The sequence below is a fragment of the Lissotriton vulgaris genome, unplaced genomic scaffold (assembly GCF_964263255.1).
Source record: "Lissotriton vulgaris unplaced genomic scaffold, aLisVul1.2 SCAFFOLD_1672, whole genome shotgun sequence".
NCBI classification, from domain to species: domain Eukaryota; kingdom Metazoa; phylum Chordata; class Amphibia; order Caudata; family Salamandridae; genus Lissotriton; species Lissotriton vulgaris.
Window position 1 is genome coordinate 371,726 of NW_028252384.1, and position 20,426 is coordinate 392,151.

Genomic DNA, 20,426 nt, shown 5'->3' on the forward strand with positions numbered 1-20,426 from the left:
CCCAGGTGAACCACGGAAGTTCCCCCATTAACTGCATCTGTTGTTTTCATCTACCCAAGCGACTTCAGAAATGCTGTTCAAATTACATACTCTCTCATACATGTCTTGGTGAGGGACTGGAATGCTGAGGTTAGAGTTGGGTGCCAAACCTGAAGATGCAAAGCCTGTGCCTATCGTGCAATGGATGTAGTAGGGGGGCTTTAACTAGGGTGTTTTATGCCTGAGGGTGCCAGGCTTAAATCATATCTGACCTGTGAAGTAACCAAACATTTACTGGCAGGGGGTTATAAAAATCCCAACTAAATAAATAAACAATAGAACTAAAGAAAGGGACAGACATTAAGTGAGACAATCAAAAACAGCATACAGGGAGTATGCGAGGTTCACTATGCTGTGAAACCGAAAGTGAACATACTTCTTTCAGGCAAGCAGATGCCCTGGGAAGAAGGATTGTATATTTGCCTTCAGATCTGACTTGCCTGTTGGTAATTTTAAAATGCTCCGAGGCGAAATCCTTCACAACGAGGCAGCACTCAAAGGAGAGCTACCTAAGAAGAAAAGGCAGCACGCACGGGCAAACAGCAGGAATGAAGAAGCGCCACACTACCAAAATGTTGTAGTATGCAGGAGCTTTGTGCACGCAAATTTCGCGGCACTTCCTGGACCTTGAGAAGAACAGAAAAGGACTGACCCTGCTTTCTTAACCATGCAAGGAGACCTAAAGTGGTGGACCTGCTTCCACTTATACTCAGGGCAAAAAAATTGACTCCAAGGATCAATTGGTTGAACTCTTGAGTGTCTACATGGACATAAAAACTGCAAGAGGCCGTTTTCCTAGAGAGACCAGTTACAACTGGAAGAGGACTGAATGCTTCTGGTAGTCTCTGCCAGAGCTAGTCCTGACTTCTAAGTGCTGTCCCTGATGTCCTATGAACCTTAGGGGGGTCCTGAAGGACTTATTCTGAAATCTCTAAATAATTTAGACATAGAAACATTTTGGACTTCCAGACCTCCAGCCCAACCACCCAAGTCAATATGCCATTGGTGCGACCTCGCTGGGCAAGAAAATCTGCCTTTTGCTACCTAAAAATCCATTTCCGCTGGCCCTCGCTGCAAGTGTATCCGACTTCTGTGTGACCTTCCTGGATACAGCCTACTTGCCTTGCTTCGAGCTCCAAAAAGAGACCAAAGTAGAAATCTTGTCCGGCAAAGCCTTCAAAAGTATCTGGCTGATGAGGACTTTCCTGGACAAAAATGTTGACTTCAGCAGGACCTCGCCCAACGCCTATCAGACTTCGAAGGGATTTCACCAGACACAGCGTGCTGCCTTTCACCGCTGGATGATTTTGACTTTCATTTCAGAAGCTAAGTCAGACAGAAAAACTTTGACCGGAGCGAACCTGCTTGGCGTATCCAACCTGCAGTCTACTGCGATTGGCCTGTAATCACACCTAGTTCCTGGTGATGTGCAAAAAATACTTTCTATTGACTCTACTTTTTCTTGAAATTAATTATCCTAATTCTTTATAAACTCAAATCTCCAGTTCCCTTAATTGGATTTTTAGCATTTTGGCGCTGCGGAGGTGTGTACTGAGGTCTCACTCAGCTGCCATCTTGGCTCTTGGTGTGGGATTTTTATTGTGTTGTGTTGTTGACTGTTTAACTGTCTTGCTTTACATATTTTTGTTAGGTTAAGCCTGTCTGCTCAGAGCTATACCTACCAGGGGTTGAGCTCAGGTTTAAATTAGTGAACACTGTGGCTGGACCTAACAGATTAGTGGCTTTACTATAATGGAGGACAACCATCCACCACAATTAATAAGCTACTTTCTTATAAATATTACTGGCATATGCTAGGAAAACACTAGGGGTTATTGTGGCTTGCACACTATGAAGGAAACCTAGGCATGAGGCATATGTATCCCACGATGTATCATGCTGCATTTGAACCTTAATTTAAGGTTATTTTTAATATCTTGCTGCAAGTGAGAAGTTGGTGTCAATCAATCCCAAAATGATTGGGGTATGGGTGGGCTGGTAATCTGGACAAATGGATTAGGGTTACTTGATCCAAATTCCACAAGTATGCCAGTTTTTGACAAATTAAGTTTCAGGTGGTTGATTATTATCCCGTTATCAATGGCTTGAAGGCACTAGTCTACATCATAAGAGGAAATGTCTACTGGGTGTTTAAGCTTTAACACCTTCGTCGCAGGGCTAATTCCCCCGCGGCGCTGGGGAGAGAGGGGGGAGCGTACAGCGCCACAGTGCTCGTGATGAGCTCGGCTCGTCACGCTGCATGGTGGCGCTGTGCTCTTGACGAGCTGAGCTCGTCATGACCCCGCCGGTTTGTTAGAACACACAGCACCGCGGGGGAATTAGCCCCGCGTGTGAGCGCCGCGCATGTCATGGCGAGCTCAGCTCGTCATGAGCACACGGCCACCATGCCTCATGACGATCTGAGCTTGTCATGAGCACGGAAGGGGCTAGAATGATTTGGGGGTCATCAGCCTCGCTGTAGTAGATCAGATTGAAGAATCTGGGCCCAGATTTACATAAAAGTCATGCAACACAGGGCAGAAAGTAAAGCTGCGCTGCTGCATTATGTGAACGGGAGAGCGCAGAACAGCGCCATATCTACTAAGAAGTTGCACTGTTTTGCTCTCTCCCTGCGCTGCTGCACTTTAGGCAGCCATGCACTAACACAGACAGGCTTGAGCCATAGTGGAAGCATGTCTCCACTCCAAAACCAAGCTTTATGGCTTTGCCAACTTTGTATAAGTTCTGTTCAATACAGCACACATTCAAAGTGGAAAAAATGAGGAGAAATGAAAACATTTTTCCTCATCACGCCTGTCTAAAGGAGGCCCAGGATTTTTGGTGCAAATTCCTGTCTGTAATTCTTGTAGCTAGAGATGTGTGTAAAAACCCATGGGTGGTTCCATGGGAATACCCGTGTACCAGCCATGGAAAGCCCTCTACACAAAGTAAAGCAGGGCAGACCATTGCGCAACTTTGCGTTACTTTGAGTTACTATCAAATCCCGCTTGAACACTTTGTGTTGGGTTAGTGTTAGAAAAGTAACACAAACCTGAAGCAAGCCTTTTGTTTATCTGGGTCCGAGTGAGGTATGGGAGGTGGTTCAGAGGTGCACGTTAAAGAAGAGTGGGACGATAATGGAACCTTGTTGAATGATGAAGATTAGGGATAATTGGTCAGCAAGACAGAAAGAAACGGACGCCGTGCTATTGCTGAGGACACTGTGCCAAAAATAATCCCCAGGACGCTTAAATCTGCGAGAGACGGAGGAGGAGCCTAGCCTGCAGCCGCGATGGCCGCCTAGACTCTCGGCTCCGCCGACCTTCGCGTTTTACTTCATTATCCTGTCCTTCATCCTGTATTTCAACCCAGCGAGTGAACGGGGGAAACGATCCTGAACACAATGGTGTGTTCCCCGTCTCATTTCGACTGGTAGCGGCGGCGAGGCGTCCTTGCTTCTTTTCCGGCTCTTCGTGGGTTCGACACCGAGTCTTTGTGGGGACGGCCGGACGCGGCCACAACAACAGCGGCCACAGCAGAGGAGGCGGAGTCGATCGACCGGCGGGAGACTGTCGCGCTGTGCCTCTCGCTGCAGCGCCCCATCCCGCTCAGTGATTTTGCGTGCTTGGATACATTGTGCCCGGGGAGAATACATTGTATCCTTCCCGGCTTGGAAGTGGCCCGGATAGTTTCTTTGTTGCTCCTGTTCTGTGACGGTCGCCATTTTCTGCATCGCACATTGAGTGCCCGGCATTGGAGTCCTCAGATCGCGATTGGGGGTCCGGATGCTCGCTGGAATCAAATCAGCTGGTGCTGCAATGCAATCAGTTGCCCCTACGTCTCTGGCCCAGCGGTGCTTAGCGGTTCATCGGAGTGGTTCGTGGTCGGTGAGTGAAAATGGCGATCAGTTTCCAGAACTGCTAAACGTCCGTGAGCCTTGGGTGACGGACACTGCTGCATCCTCTTTCCCTGAGACACCGCTGGGGATCTGCGATGTTTTAGGCGCTTTGGAGGCTGTAAGAATCGCTTTTTGCGACAATGCCAGAGATCTGGTAAGCAGGCTCAACGCTATTTCTCCTGGTGGCCGTGATTGCCCCCAAGTGCAAACTGCCTACCCAGGTGCATATGGAGGCGTTGGCTGAGCGCGCTCCTGATTCAGCTGAAGTGATGACCGCAGTGGCTCGTAAGATGTCTGGTGTTCATGGTTTCGTGCAGTGGATGGTGCATCGTCATTGGACGCCATGTTTGCCGTCTTCTTTGTGTTCTGGTGGCGCGACTCTTCACCCCTTCCAGGAGCTGATGTTCTCGCTCTGGCCTGCTGCTTCCGATGGATTGTTGCTTTGTTTTGATCCTCTTTGTGCCACTCTCGGTCAAGCAGCAATGGTTTTCGTGGACTTTGGTGGACGACCCCCCATTCTGTGTTGGCCATCCCGGGCGCCTCTATCATCCGTGGCGCCGGCTGGACTGTTGGACTCCATTGACCAACTTGATCGCAGGGGGCAAGGTTAAGGACGTTTCTTGGATTGCTACTGCTTGTATTGCTGGGACTAAGTGGGATAAGCAGGACATTGCTTGAATTGACTGTTGGTGTCATATCGGTTGCGGAGTCCGGGAGTGGGCGGGCGAGATTATATTTTTGATGGTCTTCCTCCTCCACTGTTTTTTATGTCTTCTTTTTCCTTTCCTTTTTCTCTTTTCTGAGTCTATATTTCGGGACTCGGTTTTTGGGCGACAGGCACACTGCTAGGGGGGGGGGGTAGGCCGTAGCCTCTGCATGCGTGCTGGGTGGGGGGTTTGGGGGTGGGTCTTTTGTTTCGTCTTGGTTCTATGGGCCTTATTTTTCTCCTTTCTCTCTTGACTCTTCTTACTCTTTCCTTTGTCCTTTGGGTCAGTTTGGTGGTTAGGTGTAGCGCTGCTTATTGTTTCTGCTGTTGGTCTCTCCACTAACGTTAGTCAAGATGTTCCACGATCATGGGGCGGGTACTGACCAGCAAGTATTCTACTGTTTGTTATTATCCTCAAGTTCTTCTGATGATCCTCTAATTATTGCCTAGTTTGTTGCTAATCCGCTGGGATCATAGCCCGCCATGTGTTATCGATGAAGTGATTGCGTCTGATCCTTCTTACCTATAACTTTAAAAATTAACCTCATTTATCCTGTACTCAGTGGTCCCCCCTTTTTCCAGTATGTGATGTTTCGGATAATTGCTGCTCCTCATCTCAGGGACTGCTGAGCTGTTTTGATTTTGCCTATTGTGCTACCACTTGATTTCGCGGCCGGCCTGAATGGTTGTGGGCCCGTACCTGTAAGCTTTTGTTGCACAATAAAGGTTTCCACAAATTAAAAAAAAAAAATTAAAAATCTGCGAGAGCCCACCTCGCAAACGCTGTTCCCCGCGGACCCTGGACCCTGGTGCCTGCTGGTCTAAGTCCCCCTCCCGCCGCCGCAACCGTCATCTTGAAAGCGGCCGCCGAGCGGAGGGGGGCTCAGGACTACGTTTCCCGCCCTGCCTTGCGGCGGGAGACAGCGCTGACATCGCGCCTGGCGGCGCATAAAGAGAGCGTCACCCCGGTGGAGCGGGTGACGCCGTGCTATTGCTGAGGACACTGTGCCAAAGATAATCCCCAGGACGCTTCAATCTGCGAGAGCCCACCTCGCAAACGCTGTTCCCCGCGGACCCTGGAGCCTGCTGGTCTAAGTCCCCCTCCCGCCGCCGCAACCGTCATCTTGAAAGCGGCCGCCGAGCGGAGGGGGGCTCAGGACTACTTTTCCCGCCCTGCCTTGCGGCGGGAGACGGCGCTGACATCGTGCCTGGCGGCGCATAAAGAGAGCATCACCCCAGCGTCGCGGGAGCGCCCGGGGCGAAGCCCGGGCAAAGGGCGGGCCCTCTGTGGCCCTCTGGGGCCCGAAGTGGCCGGGACGGGCCACCCCCTTAACATCTGCAGCGAGGATACCCCGCCACAAGGAAATAAATGTTAACAACACACGCTGTGTGGATACATAACCACGGTCTGAAGATGACCAAAGCACAGAAAACTCCGATGGCAACAAGATCAACAACGAGACTAAAATCTGTGAGTACGCCATTACCAACCATAACTGCCATTGATATAATGCTGCAAAAAACGATAAGTGTAGTGGCGGATGCCATCCAGGACACAGAGACGTCTCTCTCTGACACCAGATATGTGCTTTCCAAATCTATCCATGCATACCACTAACAACACACATATCATGGACGACACCTCTAACTCTCAGGAATCCTTATTAATGCAATCTTTTACAGACCTGCCAAGATCGCACATCAAGGATAACACATCAAAATCCCTGCTCACTTGCCCTACAGTGAACGCAACGGAGAGTAGCCCCTCGATTTTAACCAACTGTGGTAACAACATAAATTGTTTGCATACATCGTCTCCAGACCCTGAGGTTCAGTTAATTGAGAGCCACATATCTGCCACTCAATCAGCATTGACGCTAACGCCTGAACAAACAAGCAAAAATAAGCGCACTAAGAATAAACGCAAGACAAAACATCTTACGAAAAAAACTCACTGCCTCGTTGGCAAGCCGAAACGCTCAATTAAAGATATGTGGCAGAAACTTATACAGGGGAATCCCACTGAAAACACTTTAATAAGGCCCCTTCTGATTCCTTCCCAAGACCCAGACTCATCTCGAAATTATAAGATCAATGGGGAGAGCATCCAGGCCAAAGAGCAGACAGGGCACACAGGCCAGATACTCTCAATGAAAATGCCATCCCTGAGTGAAATTGAAAATTTGATTAAAACCCTCCTACAACCTATCAGCAAACGGATTGTCAACATTGAGAAGGCTTTAGGAAAATTCGAGAGAGCTCAAAACGAAGTATCCTCTAGCATCCTCAAAATGCTGAAAATAACTAACACAACCTCCATCTTTGTGCCTGCGAGCACAACCCTTAATGTAAACAACTTGAAAACAGCAAATAATAACATCAGTAATCCAGCGAATAGTATTGTTAAACAGAATATGACACAGAAACAGGGACCACCTGTCACAACTAATTCTGAATCAACCCCACAAGTAGTATCCACCTCAGTTAAGCTAGTAGCTACACCGACAAACAACACGCAGATCACATACACACCTGAGGAAGCCGAAGAGAGTGAATGGGCTGCGGAGGGTTATCCCTCTGATGCAGCCATAGCCAATACTGAAACAACAAGGCACCCCATTATACCAACCACGAATATTCCCACTAAGACAGCAGGGGTAAATCAGCCCAGACCCATGACGTCAAGATCAGCTACCCATATAAATCTTCCACCTGAGTCTAACGCTTACACAATAGTTATGATCGGGGTACCCAAGCTGACTGACAACAGGGGGGAAACCTATGTGGAACTAAAGAACAAGGTCATGCAATGGCTAACTACTCATAGACCACTTACCTCCCACATAACAGGGGCCATCTCTTACGTGAGGAGAGTAGACTGGGTGGGCTCAAGATTTAAATCAACAGAGGGAGACTGTATTGTGGTCAGCTTTAAAGATAGAGGAGCTGCCAAATTTATTGCCAACTGGAGGAGTACCTCCACAAACAGTCTGATTCGCACAATGGGTTTAAGTTATTTTTACCCACACAACCCTGATGGTCAAAGGAAAAACCCCAAACGCCATACTGGTCAAGAGGGGTCTTGGGTCCGTCTACCTCATCCCCAATCATGGGCTCCCCCCTTAGCTCCCAACCAGGGGTTGTTTCTGGAATTAGAACCGCAACGACACGCCCAGTATTGGGAAGGCAGAGCATATAACCATCCATCTCAATTAATGTATGAGAGATTAGAACCTGTCCATCATCCATACAAACAAGACCATACACACCCCTACCAGTTTCAAAACCAATATGAGATCCCAACATCAAACAGATATGATGCTCTGTATACCTACGATTATTTGGACGAGGTGGATTGACTGCCATCTGTTCCGCCCCCTAGTTCCTCATTTGACCAGTTAAACTCAGAAGCATATCTCAACTTAATAACTACTGATAAACCAGCAAGTATCTCTGCTTCTCTTAGTGCAGCACCAGCTATCTTTAAAACAGAGCTGACAGCACCCTGTTCTGAAAGCTTCTCTTCACAATGTGTATCTATCCCCCTCATTACTGAAATAAGCAGCTTCTCCACTATTACACCTCTTAATTCTCCAGCTAGCAATAGAAACCCCCAGACAGATACCATAAGTCACTTTAACTTAAACCTGCACCCACCTCCTAACACGACCCCAGAGGTAGAGAAAGGTCTAAATAACCCCAACTCCCAAAATTTTTTGTCGTGGAACATCGCAGGCCTGGCAGCAAAAGCTAACGATCAGATGTGGGTAGCTTTCGTCAGAAATTATAACATATTGTGCTTCCAGGAAACCTGGCTTACTGACAATAACGTTTTTATCGAGGGGTTCCAAAGCTTCTTTGTCCCTGCATCTCCTTCGCCTAGTGGAAGGGCAAAGGGGGGCTTGGCAACATTCATCAGCCTCTCTCTCGTCTCCCAGATAAAAAATAAGCAGTTGGACAATAGGAACATCCAGACCCTGGTGCTTAGGAAGGGTAAAAACGCACTAACCTTGGTCAATTTTTACAACTCCGTAACGCCATCAGGAGAATGTAATATTATCAAACTCCACAACCACCTACATGATAACCTGGCAAAACTACCACGGAACAAAATAATCGTTGGTGACTTTAACGCGCATATCTGTGGATACCCGAAAATGTCAACTTTGGGCTCCCTGGGTTGTGGAAACAGGTCAGGTCTTCACTTCGCGCACTGCCCACGAGGTTCAAACATGAACAATCTAATAGACGGCCTGAACTTGAGTATTGCAATGTCTCTGAAAGACGATTCCTTTATCTTTGAAACACCGACCTACAAAGGTTCAGAACAAGGATCCTTCATAGACCATATACTCCTCTCTGCCGAGCTGGCAAACTCAGCTATAAATTTCAACATTCACGAAAGCATTTACAGTGATCATAATCCAATCACAGTGGAAGTAGAAAACGGTCCTTTTGAACTACGAAAAAACCATAAGGACCCGGGTGTCTTAAAACTGATCAACGGAAACCGCCGCCTAAAATGGACTTCAATTAACAGTGACGATTTGCTTGAGTCCGTTAAAACGAGCTGTGAACAAAAACTCAATCTTGGTGCATCCAACACTACACCCTCTGAACTCATCTTATCTGCCTTTGCTGTGTTAACTCGAAGAATTGTACCATCAAAAGGCCCAACTGATCAACAGCCAAGATGGTTTGACCACACCTGCTCAGCAGCCAGTGGACAACTGAAAACGGCTCTTAAGAACAAACCAAGGGACTCCGCTCTAATCAAAACCTTGCGTTACGAATATAAATCTGCCCTGGCATTCCGCAAAAAGGTCATAAAGGTGAACATCTGGGAGTCTCTGCTTGACCCTTCAACTCTGGGCAATAGCTCCAAGTTCTGGAGCATAATCTATAAACCGATGTTTGACGACCCTAATGCTGCTGGTCTTGGAACTGCCATACCTGAAAACGAGTGGATTTCCCACTTTAGCCTAATCTTTAAGAGTGACGATCCCCGGTTGATACAAGCACCTAAACTTCCAGAAGAAGCTCCTTTGCTTTTCACAGTTAAAGAAGTGGAAAAGGGGATCCGTTGTCTAAGTAGTAACAAGGCCCCGGGTCCAGATGGCCTTCCCCCAGACTTATTTAAATCAAATATCTCCTTCTGGGCCCGATCCTCACGGCTGTCGTCAACGCTGGAGCTGCCACTGGGACCCCAAAGTCATGGGGGGCGTCAACTATTGTACCCGTTTACAAAAAGGGAGACAGAAGCAACGCGGCATGCTATAGGCCAATTTCCTTGATACATTCAGTTGCTAAAGCTGTTGGAGGGATTATTTTAAACAGGCTGACCATATGGGCCAACAACAACAAAGTCATGTCATCCGTTCAATACGGTTTTAGTCCAGGGCACTCAACAATAACTCAATGCCTGAAACTATATCTAATTAGTGGCAAGTACACCCTGGCTAGAAACGGAACATTAAGCATGGCCTTTATGGACCTTTCTTCGGCCTTCGATTGCGTTGACAGAAGTAAACTTTGGGATGTCCTGCTAAAAATGGGGGTTGAAAAAAATTTGATCAGCTTTTTGGCCGACCTCCACAGTGATACACGAGCAAATGTACGCTATACCAAAGATCTGAAAGTAACTAGAGACTTCAAAATAAACCGGGGGTTTAGGCAGGGCTGTATTTTAGCACCATTTCTTTTTAATTTATATATAAACGGTCTAGAGGAGCATCTTTTAAAAACCAATACGGACTACCCATATATAGGGAAAAAAGGCGTTCCTGTCCTGCTTTATGCTGACGACGCCGTCCTTATCTCCAGAACCGCACTTGGCCTTCAGATTTTACTAGACTCCTTTTTTGAATTTATGAACTCACTGGCCTGAGTATCAACAACACCAAGTCATTTGTTATGAAGGTAGGATCTGGTTCAAAAAAGTCCTACCCCTTCTCTGTTAATGGGGAAAAAATACCTACAACAACAACTTTTTCATACCTTGGTGTATTGTTTGACCATAAACTCACATGGGGTCCCGCACTAAGAAAAAAGAAAGGAGAACTAACAAGGACCAATGCTGCAATAATTGACTTTGCTCGCAAAATGGGTAACACCCCAGTGGTTGCCCTGATGAAACTATATCAAGCCAAAAGTACTGCTGTCGCCTGTTATGGGAGTGATCTTTGGGGCTTTTTACCAGCGGCCGATCTCGTAACCACTGAAAATAACTTCTTAAAACAAGTTTTATGTCTACCGAAGAGCATAGCTAATTTTTCCACCCATGAGGAGCTGGGCATGCCACACCTAGGGGATAAGATTGCTGTAAACCCCCTGTTGTGCTGGCTAAACTGCTGGCTGAACAATGAAATACCATTCACTCAAAACATCCTTCTTGAGGCACTCAACTGGGAAGGTAAACTCAAGATACCCTGGATAAAATACATCAGAAACTGCCTTCAAGATCTGGGTAGGCTGGATCTCTTCTTGACGCCACAGCAAGTATCCAAGCATGATGTATCATTTGTAAAGGACACTTTTCTGCTGACTCGACAGCTTGCCAGGGAAGAGTCTGAACTGAAGAAGGGTAGTGTGATGAGTCATGTTTTAACCAAATCATGTATACAAATTGAACCATACCTATCCTGGCCCATCTCCAGATATGAGCGCTTCCTGTTGACTAGATTTCGTTTCGATCTATTTCACCTGATGCTAGCTGTGCCCAGTGGAGCTCATAGGGGACAAGTGTTGCCAGCTTGCGGCTGCGACAATAAGTCTCCACAAGACCTGGCTCACTTTTTATTCATATGCTCCTATTACATGATACCACGAAAAATGTTTTTAAAACCTCTTTTTAAAAAACGGAGCTTTGTGCAAATAAAGCCAGCACTACTTTATCTTCAAATGCTGCACTACGAAAGCACTTTTTTTACTTGTAATTTTTTAAAAACAGCCCTGAAATTTAGGAAAAGTATGGAAGGTTAATCTTTATCAGAACTATGTTACCTATGTATATATGTCTCTGATAAATAGCACACTTATATTTGCTCGAGAGACTACATGCTATCTTGTGACCCCTTGTTTTTGTCGATTTGTCTTTTTAATTAATGAATTGTTTACAAATGTATTTTATTTTCTGCACTTTTATGACTGAATTTTATACAGTCGAATAAAGAAATTTTGAATTGAATTGAATTGACAGAAAGAAATCCAGTCTAAAACAGTAACATGTATTCCTATGTTATTCAGTCTTTGTAGCAAGGTAGAGTGATGGATGATGTCAAAGGCAGAGGAATTCAGGGTGCCAAAAGATGACGTATAAAAGCTCTGAGCAGAGAGGATTCTTTCAGAGTGAATCTAAGGAGGGATACAAATCCCAGAAGTGGTATCCAGACCATATGCAAGATTCAAAAACAGGCCTAAACCTACAGCATGCCATTTTAAGGTGCAGCAAAGTATAATGCAAAGAGCTGGACAACAAGCCACCTGGACGTGACGCATACCAACCTAACGGTCTGGCCAACTTTTAGTCACTGGTGCTGCTAGTAGCATACTTACATATTTTGGCCTCTCTACACAATTATTTTATTTACATAAATATAAATATGTTTGCATCTTTTAGTTAGTGACTGAGATTTGAGGTGGTATTTTTCAATAAAAGAGATATGCATATTTTAGTCCTGGTCCTGGTGTAGGGATGGTAGCTTCATCTTCAGCTAATATGGTGATAGACATCTGATTCAGGCACACCAGCAGTTCAAAGTGTTACTGAAGCAATTCAGAAGAAAAACACTAACTTAAAATGCTAACTTCCACATCATTCAGCTTAAAGGGTGTGAGTATTTTGTGGCTGTGCGTGGACTGGTGCTGTACCTTTTCGCTTATTTATCTTAAGGCTTGATAGCTAACATGTCTGTTGCGGGGTACTTTTTTAGGTCTGGCTTGGCAGCACAGTTGTCCACACAATGTAGTGTTACTAATGCTTTCATAATATACAAATGGTGGACTTTGGTCCCACCTAGAGGACCATTACTCACTCACCTCATGCTATTGGTGATTCAGTGAATTATACAACCTTCCAGGAAGTGTCCTTATTGGAAGACGAGGCACAGTCGGACAATCGAGGTGCCGTGGCTAACATGCCCGCGGGTGAGGCAGTGGAGCAGGCAGCATCAAGTGCAAATGAAGGGGAGAGGGCAGTGCCGTAACGAAACTTGAGGGGGCCCCCCTGCAAACTACATGGAGGGGGCCCCCCTCCCATCCTTCGTGCCAGTCTAGAGCACTCAGGCCAGCGACCCGCCATACTGCAGGGGATGCGGGCTATTGTTACGCCACTGTCACCAATACAGCCGTTATAAGTAACACTGGATGGTGGAGTTAAAGGTTGGGCGTAGTCTGCCAGCAGGCTATCATAGGTGGTGGTCCATTCATTACAGGATCCCTGCCATCAGTACGCCGGGGAAGTTTGCCCAATTTTAGGTGGGTTTCCTGATGCAGACTCCTGTCATGATATACAACATCGGGCCCACTCATCGTTCAGTTTTGACAAAAGCGCATCCACTGCTCCTTCTCCTTTCCGTTTTAAAACATTAGACAATGCGACAATGCAGTATTTCAAAAGCAGATGTAACTACAAAGAGCACATTTTGACAATACATTTTTATTAGTAGACAATAGCAATCTTAAGAGGCATTGCATAGCTTCATACACACTTTAACCCCAATTCCATCATAGTCTCTCTCTCTCTCTCAGTCTATCAGTCTCTCTCTCTCAGTCTATCAGTCTCTCTCTCTCAGTCAATCAGTCTCTCTCTGTCAGTCAGTCTCTCTCTCTCTGTCATTCAGTCTCTCTCAGTCAGTCAGTGTGTCAGTCAGTCAGTCTGTCAGTCTCTCTCTCTCTCTGTCAGTCTGTCAGTCAGTCGGTCGGTCTCTCTCTCTCTCTGTCAGTCTCTCTATCTCTCTCAGTCTGTCAGTCAGTCAGTCTCTCTCTCTCTCTCTCTGTCAATTTCTCAGCCAGTCAGTCTCTCCGTCAGTCAGTATTCAGTCTCTGAGTCAATCAGTCTCTACTCTCTCCCCACTCTCTCTCAACTCTGTCCACTCTATCTCCACTGTGTCTCTCTCCACTCTCTTTCCACTGTCTCTCCCTCCACTGTCTCTCCCTCCACTGTCTCTCCACTCTCTCACTCTCTCCACTTTCTCTCCACTGTATCTCTCTCCACTGTCTCTCTCTCCACTGTCTCTACACTGTCTCTCCACTGTCTCTACTCTCTCCACTATCTCTCCACTGTCTCCCTCCACTCTCCCTCCACTCTATCTCCCTTCTCTCTCTCTACTCTCTCTACTCCCTCTCTCTCTCTCTCTCTCCACTCTCTCTGTCTCCACTCTCTCTTCACTCTCTCTCTCCTCTCTCCCTCCACTCTCTCTCTGCGCTCTCTCTCCTCTCTCCCTCCACTCTCTCTCTCCACTCTCTCTCTCTCTCTGCTCTCTCTCTCCGCTCTCTCCACTCTCTCTCTCTCTCTCTCTCTCTCTCTCTCTCTCCATTCTCTCTCTCTCCCCACTCTCTCTCTCGCCACTCTCACTCTCTCTCCACGCTCTCTCTCTCCACTCTCTCTCTCCACTCTCTCTTTCTCCACTCTCTCTCTCTCTCCACTGTCTCTCCACTGTCTCTCCCTCTCTCTACACACTCTCTCTTTCTACTCTCTCTCTCTCCACTCTCTCTCTCTCTCTCTCCACTCTCTCTCCACTGTCTCTCTCTCCACTGTCTCTACACTGTCTCTCCACTGTCTCTACTCTCTCCACTATCTCTCCACTGTCTCCCTCCACTCTCCCTCCACTCTATCTCCCTTCTCTCTCTCTACTCTCTCTACTCCCTCTCTCTCTCTCTCTCTCCACTCTCTCTGTCTCCACTCTCTCTTCACTCTCTCTCTCCTCTCTCCCTCCACTCTCTCTCTGCGCTCTCTCTCCTCTCTCCCTCCACTCTCTCTCTCCACTCTCTCTCTCTCTCTGCTCTCTCTCTCCGCTCTCTCCACTCTCTCTCTCTCTCTCTCTCTCTCTCTCTCTCTCTCTCTCTCTCTCCATTCTCTCTCTCTCCCCACTCTCTCTCTCGCCACTCTCACTCTCTCTCCACGCTCTCTCTCTCCACTCTCTCTCTCCACTCTCTCGCCACTCTCTCTCCACTGTCTCTCTCTCCACTGTCTCTCCCTCTCTCTACTCGCTCCACTCTCTATCTCTCCACTCCCTCTCTCCACTCCCTCTCTTTTCACTCCCTCTCTCTCCACGGTCTCTCCACTGTCTCTCACTCTATCTACTCTCTCCACTCCCTCTCTCTACATTCTCTCTCAACTCTCTCTCCACTCTCTCTCTCTACTCTCTCTCTCTCTCTCTCCACTCTCTCTCTCCCTCTCTCCACACTCTCTCTCTCTCTGCTCTCTCTCTCTCCACTCTCTCTCTCTCCACTCTCTCTCCACTGTCTCTCTCCACTGTCTTTCTCCACTCTCTCTCCACTCTCTCTCTTTCCACTCTCTCTTTCCTCTCTCTCTCCACTCTCTCTATCCACTCTCTCTCTACTCTCTTTCTCTACTCTCTCTCTACTCTCTTTACTCTCTCTCCTCTCTCCCTCCACTCTCTCTCCACTCTCTCTCTCCACTCTCTCTCTCTCCACTCTCTCTTTCTCCACTCTCTCTTTCTCCACTCTCTCTCTCCACTCTCTCTCTCTCTCCACTCTCGCTCTCCACTGTCTCTCTCTCCACTCTCTCTCTACTCTCTCTCTCTACTCTCTCTCTCTATCTACTCTCTCTCTATATACTCTCTCTCCCTCTCTCTCCACTCTCTCTCACTCCACTCTCTCTCACTCCACTATCTCTCTCACTCCACTCTCTCTCACAAAGTAGTGTGCGTTGCCATGGGCGTCCGCAGAAATGTTTCAGGGGGCGGGGGGCACATTCTTAACTTCATCACCATCCCACTTGCACTCTTCTCCCTTCTGCCTTGCATCCTTCTTGCCTTCCCCCTTGCACCCTTCTCTCCCTCCCCCTAGCACCCTTCTCCCCCTCCGCCTTGCACCCTTTTCTACCTTGCACCATTCTCCCCTCTGCCTTGCACCCTTCTCCACTCTGCCTTCCACCCTTCTCCCCTCTGACTTGCCCCCTTCTCCCCTCCGCCTTGCACCCTTCTCCCCATCCGCCTTGCACCCTTCTCCCCCTCTGCCTTGCACCCTTCTCCTCCTCCGCCTTGCACCCTTCTCTACCTTGCACCCTTCTACCCTCTGCCTTGCACCCTTCTACCCTCTGCCTTGCACCCTTCTCCCCTCTGCCTTGCACCCTTCTCCCCTCTGCCTTCCACCCTACTCCACCTCCGCCTTGCACCCTTTTCTACCTTGCACCATTCTCCCTCTGCCTTGCCCCATTCTCCACTCCCCCTTGCACCCTTCTTTCCTCTGCCTTGCACCCTTCGCCCCTCTGCCTTGCACCCTTCTCCCCTTCGCCACTCTGCCTTGCACACTTCTCCCCTCTGCCTTGCACCCTTCTCCCCTCCGCCTTGCACCCTTCTCCCCTCCGCCTTGCACCCTTCCCCTCTCCGCCTTGCACCCTTCTCCTCTCCGCCTTGCACCCTTCTCCTCTCCGCCTTGCACCCTTCTCCTCTCCGTCTTGCACCCTTCTCCCCTCTGCCTTGCACCCTTCTCCCCTCTGCCTTGCACCCTTCTCCTCTCCGCCTTGCACCCTTCTCCCCTCTGCCTTGCACCCTTCTCCCCTCTGCCTTGCACCCTTCTCCCCTCTGCCTTGCACCCTTTTCCCCTCTGTCTTGCACCCTTCTCCCCTCCGCCTTGCACCCTTCTCCCCTCTGCCTTGCACCCTTCATTTACCAAATAGAGTGGCCACCCCCCACCGCGGGGCGTTTGTTACGCCCCCGTAACGCCCTGTCTGTGGCTCGTTAATGACCAGACTTATTTTTCAAGAAGGAAGAGTTGGAAAACTCTTACTGTTTGGAAGGGTAGAGAAGTTCAGAATTTTTGTAATTATGGAGGAATTGTTTTATCATTAGAAAGGTTGTGGCTATAAACATTTTCAGAGTTGAGTTTTTTTTTGAAAAACATATTAATGGAGAAATAGTAAGCTATGGCCAAGCCTGAACACAAGAGACGTCATTTAAGGCACTGTGTGACACAAAGTATAAAGTGGAAAATAGGTTACATTTAACATGAGTACATTAACTTATAGCAGGCGATGTGTGAGATTTGTTTAATGTGTATCCTGTTTATTGAAGATATAACACTTGAAGCCTTTCATTCATTCTATCTGTGCAGAAGGGTTTTAATTTTGGCACATTCTGTACATTCCACATATGTTGAATATCTATCTTTTTATATAAAAGTATTTGTATTTGAGTAGCATATGTTTGGCTGATGAGAGATGTAGTTAATGTATGGTCTTCTGACTCACTAAAAACACTGGTAATGACTCACGTTGAATTCTATTCCGTCGTTTTTAGCTCCATCTGTGCCATGACACACAAGGATTAGTCGTACAGAAATCAGCCTTGGCCCTGCCTGAACAGGGCATTTCAACCCAATCTGCCCGGCCATGTCACCTCAAACTCGAAGAATAAGAAATCCCAGGTTTTTTTGGCCTGCTTGTCCGAATTGGCTTGTCGAGTTTTTGTAAAATACCTGCAGAGATTTACAATTTTGGGGACTTAAAACCCACAGACATCCTGGGAGCATTCACCCCAAATTCTTGGATCCACAGCCGCTGGCTATGCCTTGCCCCACAGTCGCTCAGTGTACCTGAAATCTTGATCTGTGGGGAATGCTGTCTCTGGGCCCCCATTCCCACCCTTGTCAGGGCCCTGAGCAATGGGTGCTGCCTCCTGCTCTCTGGGGCCCCTACCCCATCCTCTTTCCGGGCCTCGCCGCTCTGACTGAAGAGAAACAATGTATGTTGATACTTTGTTTCTCTTCAGTCAGAGGGAGGGGGTGAGGGGATCCGAGCAGGCTGCAGGCTGCGCCTGCTTCAGACGAGACGGAGAGAGGCTTGCTTCAGCGCAAGCCTCTCTCACAGCTCTCAGAAGAGCTGAGAGGAGCCGGGCCCCCTTTATTTAATGAAGGGAGTGAGGCCCCCCCGTACTGCGGGGGCTGCGGGGGCGTTTGTTACGCCCCTGGGAGAGGGGCGGGCTTGGAAAAACAACTTCTGCCCCTCTGCACCAGCAGCTTGGTTAGCGGTTCGGCGTACAGGAAATCCCATGAGCACAATTGGTATTGGCCCAAATTGAACGGGTCAATCAGAGTTGGAAGAGGCAGGGACTTTGTTATTCAAAAAGAGTAGTATGCAGGCGTTCGGCATCTGTGGTTGTCATGCCCCGCCGTTGTGGGGTTTGCCACATATCTCTGTGGAACTTGGCTGTGACCTGAAGCTACAGCACTCGCCCACATTGGGCGATCCTGCAGTCTACTGCCATTGTGGGGACACTAGCCCTTTGGAACACCTGCCAGCATGGGAGCCCGCCTTGATTGACGAGTACCGAAGGAGTTTGAAGGGCCTGAGCAAACACTGACCACGGAACACCCGGCGCAGGCAAGGAAACCAGGAAAGGAGAACAAACTTGAGACCAGAAAATACCTTCCTATTAACCAGGCCAAGCAACAGAGTAAGCTGGAATCAGAGAGATGAGAAGGCCAAGCAGACCAGTGAGTAAGCAATAATGCACAAAACAGTTGCAAAGCAACGTGAAAACCAATTAGAGCTCCTGTTATAGTGGAAAAACAGAAAGTCACCCATCTAGGAAAATATGCTGTGGCATCTTGGATTGGGGAAAAAGAACATGGCAAACAAAATCATACAATAATAAATAAGGTGTAAACTGGGAACATAAATGAAGTGCTGCTTGAATTGTGTTTTAAAAAAATGCTCGAATGCATCTTTGAAGTTAATTTCCTGCATATGGCATGTGGCATGTACCAGCTGCCAGCATGCCGGAAACTTTCCCCAGAATCCTGTGCACAACTGGGAAACCGGATGTGCACAAAGAGAAGCAAAAGATGGTGCTGGGGGAGGAAGTTGTTGGGTCCTCGTCGAAGAAAAGGAAGCCCTGCGGATTCTAGCAGGACCCGTAACCTGCTGCAGCAGTCGCGTGCGGAAAAAAGGTAAAGAGAAATTCCTTACACTCTGCCTCCTCCTAGGAGCTCCAGGTTTATGAGTGTTCTTCAAATAGAATAGTCTGACCAATCGAGAGCATAGGCCTGATCTGCAGGCTCCCAGATTCAATCAGGATCGATCACATGAATTATAACCTTTTCAATAAATCAAGTATTGCAATTTTCCTTTGAAATATCGAGAGTTGCAAATCTCTTGAACTTCATAATCGTGTCAACCATCTAGAAGTAAAGGAGGAGGTCTCCTTTTAACAGATTGACATCCAAAAAAAAAATAAGGTTTTATGTGGGACACATGAAAGAAAGGATGAATCCTCCAAGAGGGAGGAAACTTTAAATGTACTATGACAGGATTTATTTTCTTAGAGATTTCAAAAGGACCATAATGCGGTGGCGGCTGTCTGTGAACAGGGGTGGTAGGGTGGGGTGAGGGATGAAAAATAAATAAATTTACTTACTTTCTTGGCCATCGCTGCCGCCACCGCACGCCTCTCTCTCGTCTCTCCTTTGTTTTCTCCTCTGCTGGAAGAAGCACCCAGGCTTCCTGACTCTGCCGACCAATGACAACGCTGCAGGAGCAGCGTTGTGATTGGTCTAAGAAGCCTGTCTTGCCGCTCAGGCAGTGCCTGGGGAGGCTAGGTGTGTTCTCCACAGCGCAGTGCAACACAGCCCAATGGGGAACATGCCAAGTACGCATGACGGTTTGACTGGCCCTTGAGGGCCGGTCAAAGAGTAATGGGCACATAGGGAGGGATTGCAAACCACTCCGGCTCCCTCTGCGGTGAGCCAGCCCCACCCCGTCCGACCTGGCGTAAGTCGCAAAGAAAAATAAAATGATAACTTCTTGTTATTATCCTTTTCCACCTTAGCGAAGGAGCTGCCACTGCCACCATGTCTCTGAGAAAATGTTGACTAACAAATAGATTGTAGTAGGTTTAAGGAAGGCAACCAGAACTTGTCATCTACTTTATAGATTGGAACAGGCCGTCTATATTGGTTGGCCTGAGCTCCTTATTTAGCAGTATCTAGGTTATGAAGTAGCTTTTCTTTAACCTTTTTCAACTTTTGTAAGGAGTCTTTAACTGCAGGAACATAATATTCTGTGTCTGTTAAAATTGGTAAATGTCTGGGACCCGGGGCATTTCGGGACCCACTCCTTCTGCATTGGTGCGGCTACCTCAACAGCAAACCATGGCAAGGGATGGAGACAATTAAAAGACTAGGTCGGTGGACGTCTAAGGCATTCAGGACCTACAACAGGTCAGACGGTTGCTAAGGCACAAACGTTACTCTCTGCTTTCAGGAACTGCGACTGGCAAGCGGACAATTTGGCTGGTTGGGAACTTATACATTTAAAGGGCCAAGCATTGGGTGAAAGAACGGAAACAATACAAAGGGATATGGCTGCAGAACATGAACTTGGTCTGGCTGGGCAAGCCAGGGATGAGATTGGCCCAACTGCTGCCAATGGTGGGGAAGGCATAAGAAGTGAGGTGTGGTTCTGAAATTCTCAAACCTGTCTGCATTTTAATCTTGCCTTCACGTAGGCCAGTGGAGTGGGCCCAACGAACAAGTGGCTTTGCCTTCTGAGTTCGTGCATATATTAATTTGGGTTTCTCTGACTCTGAATGAACTGCAGAG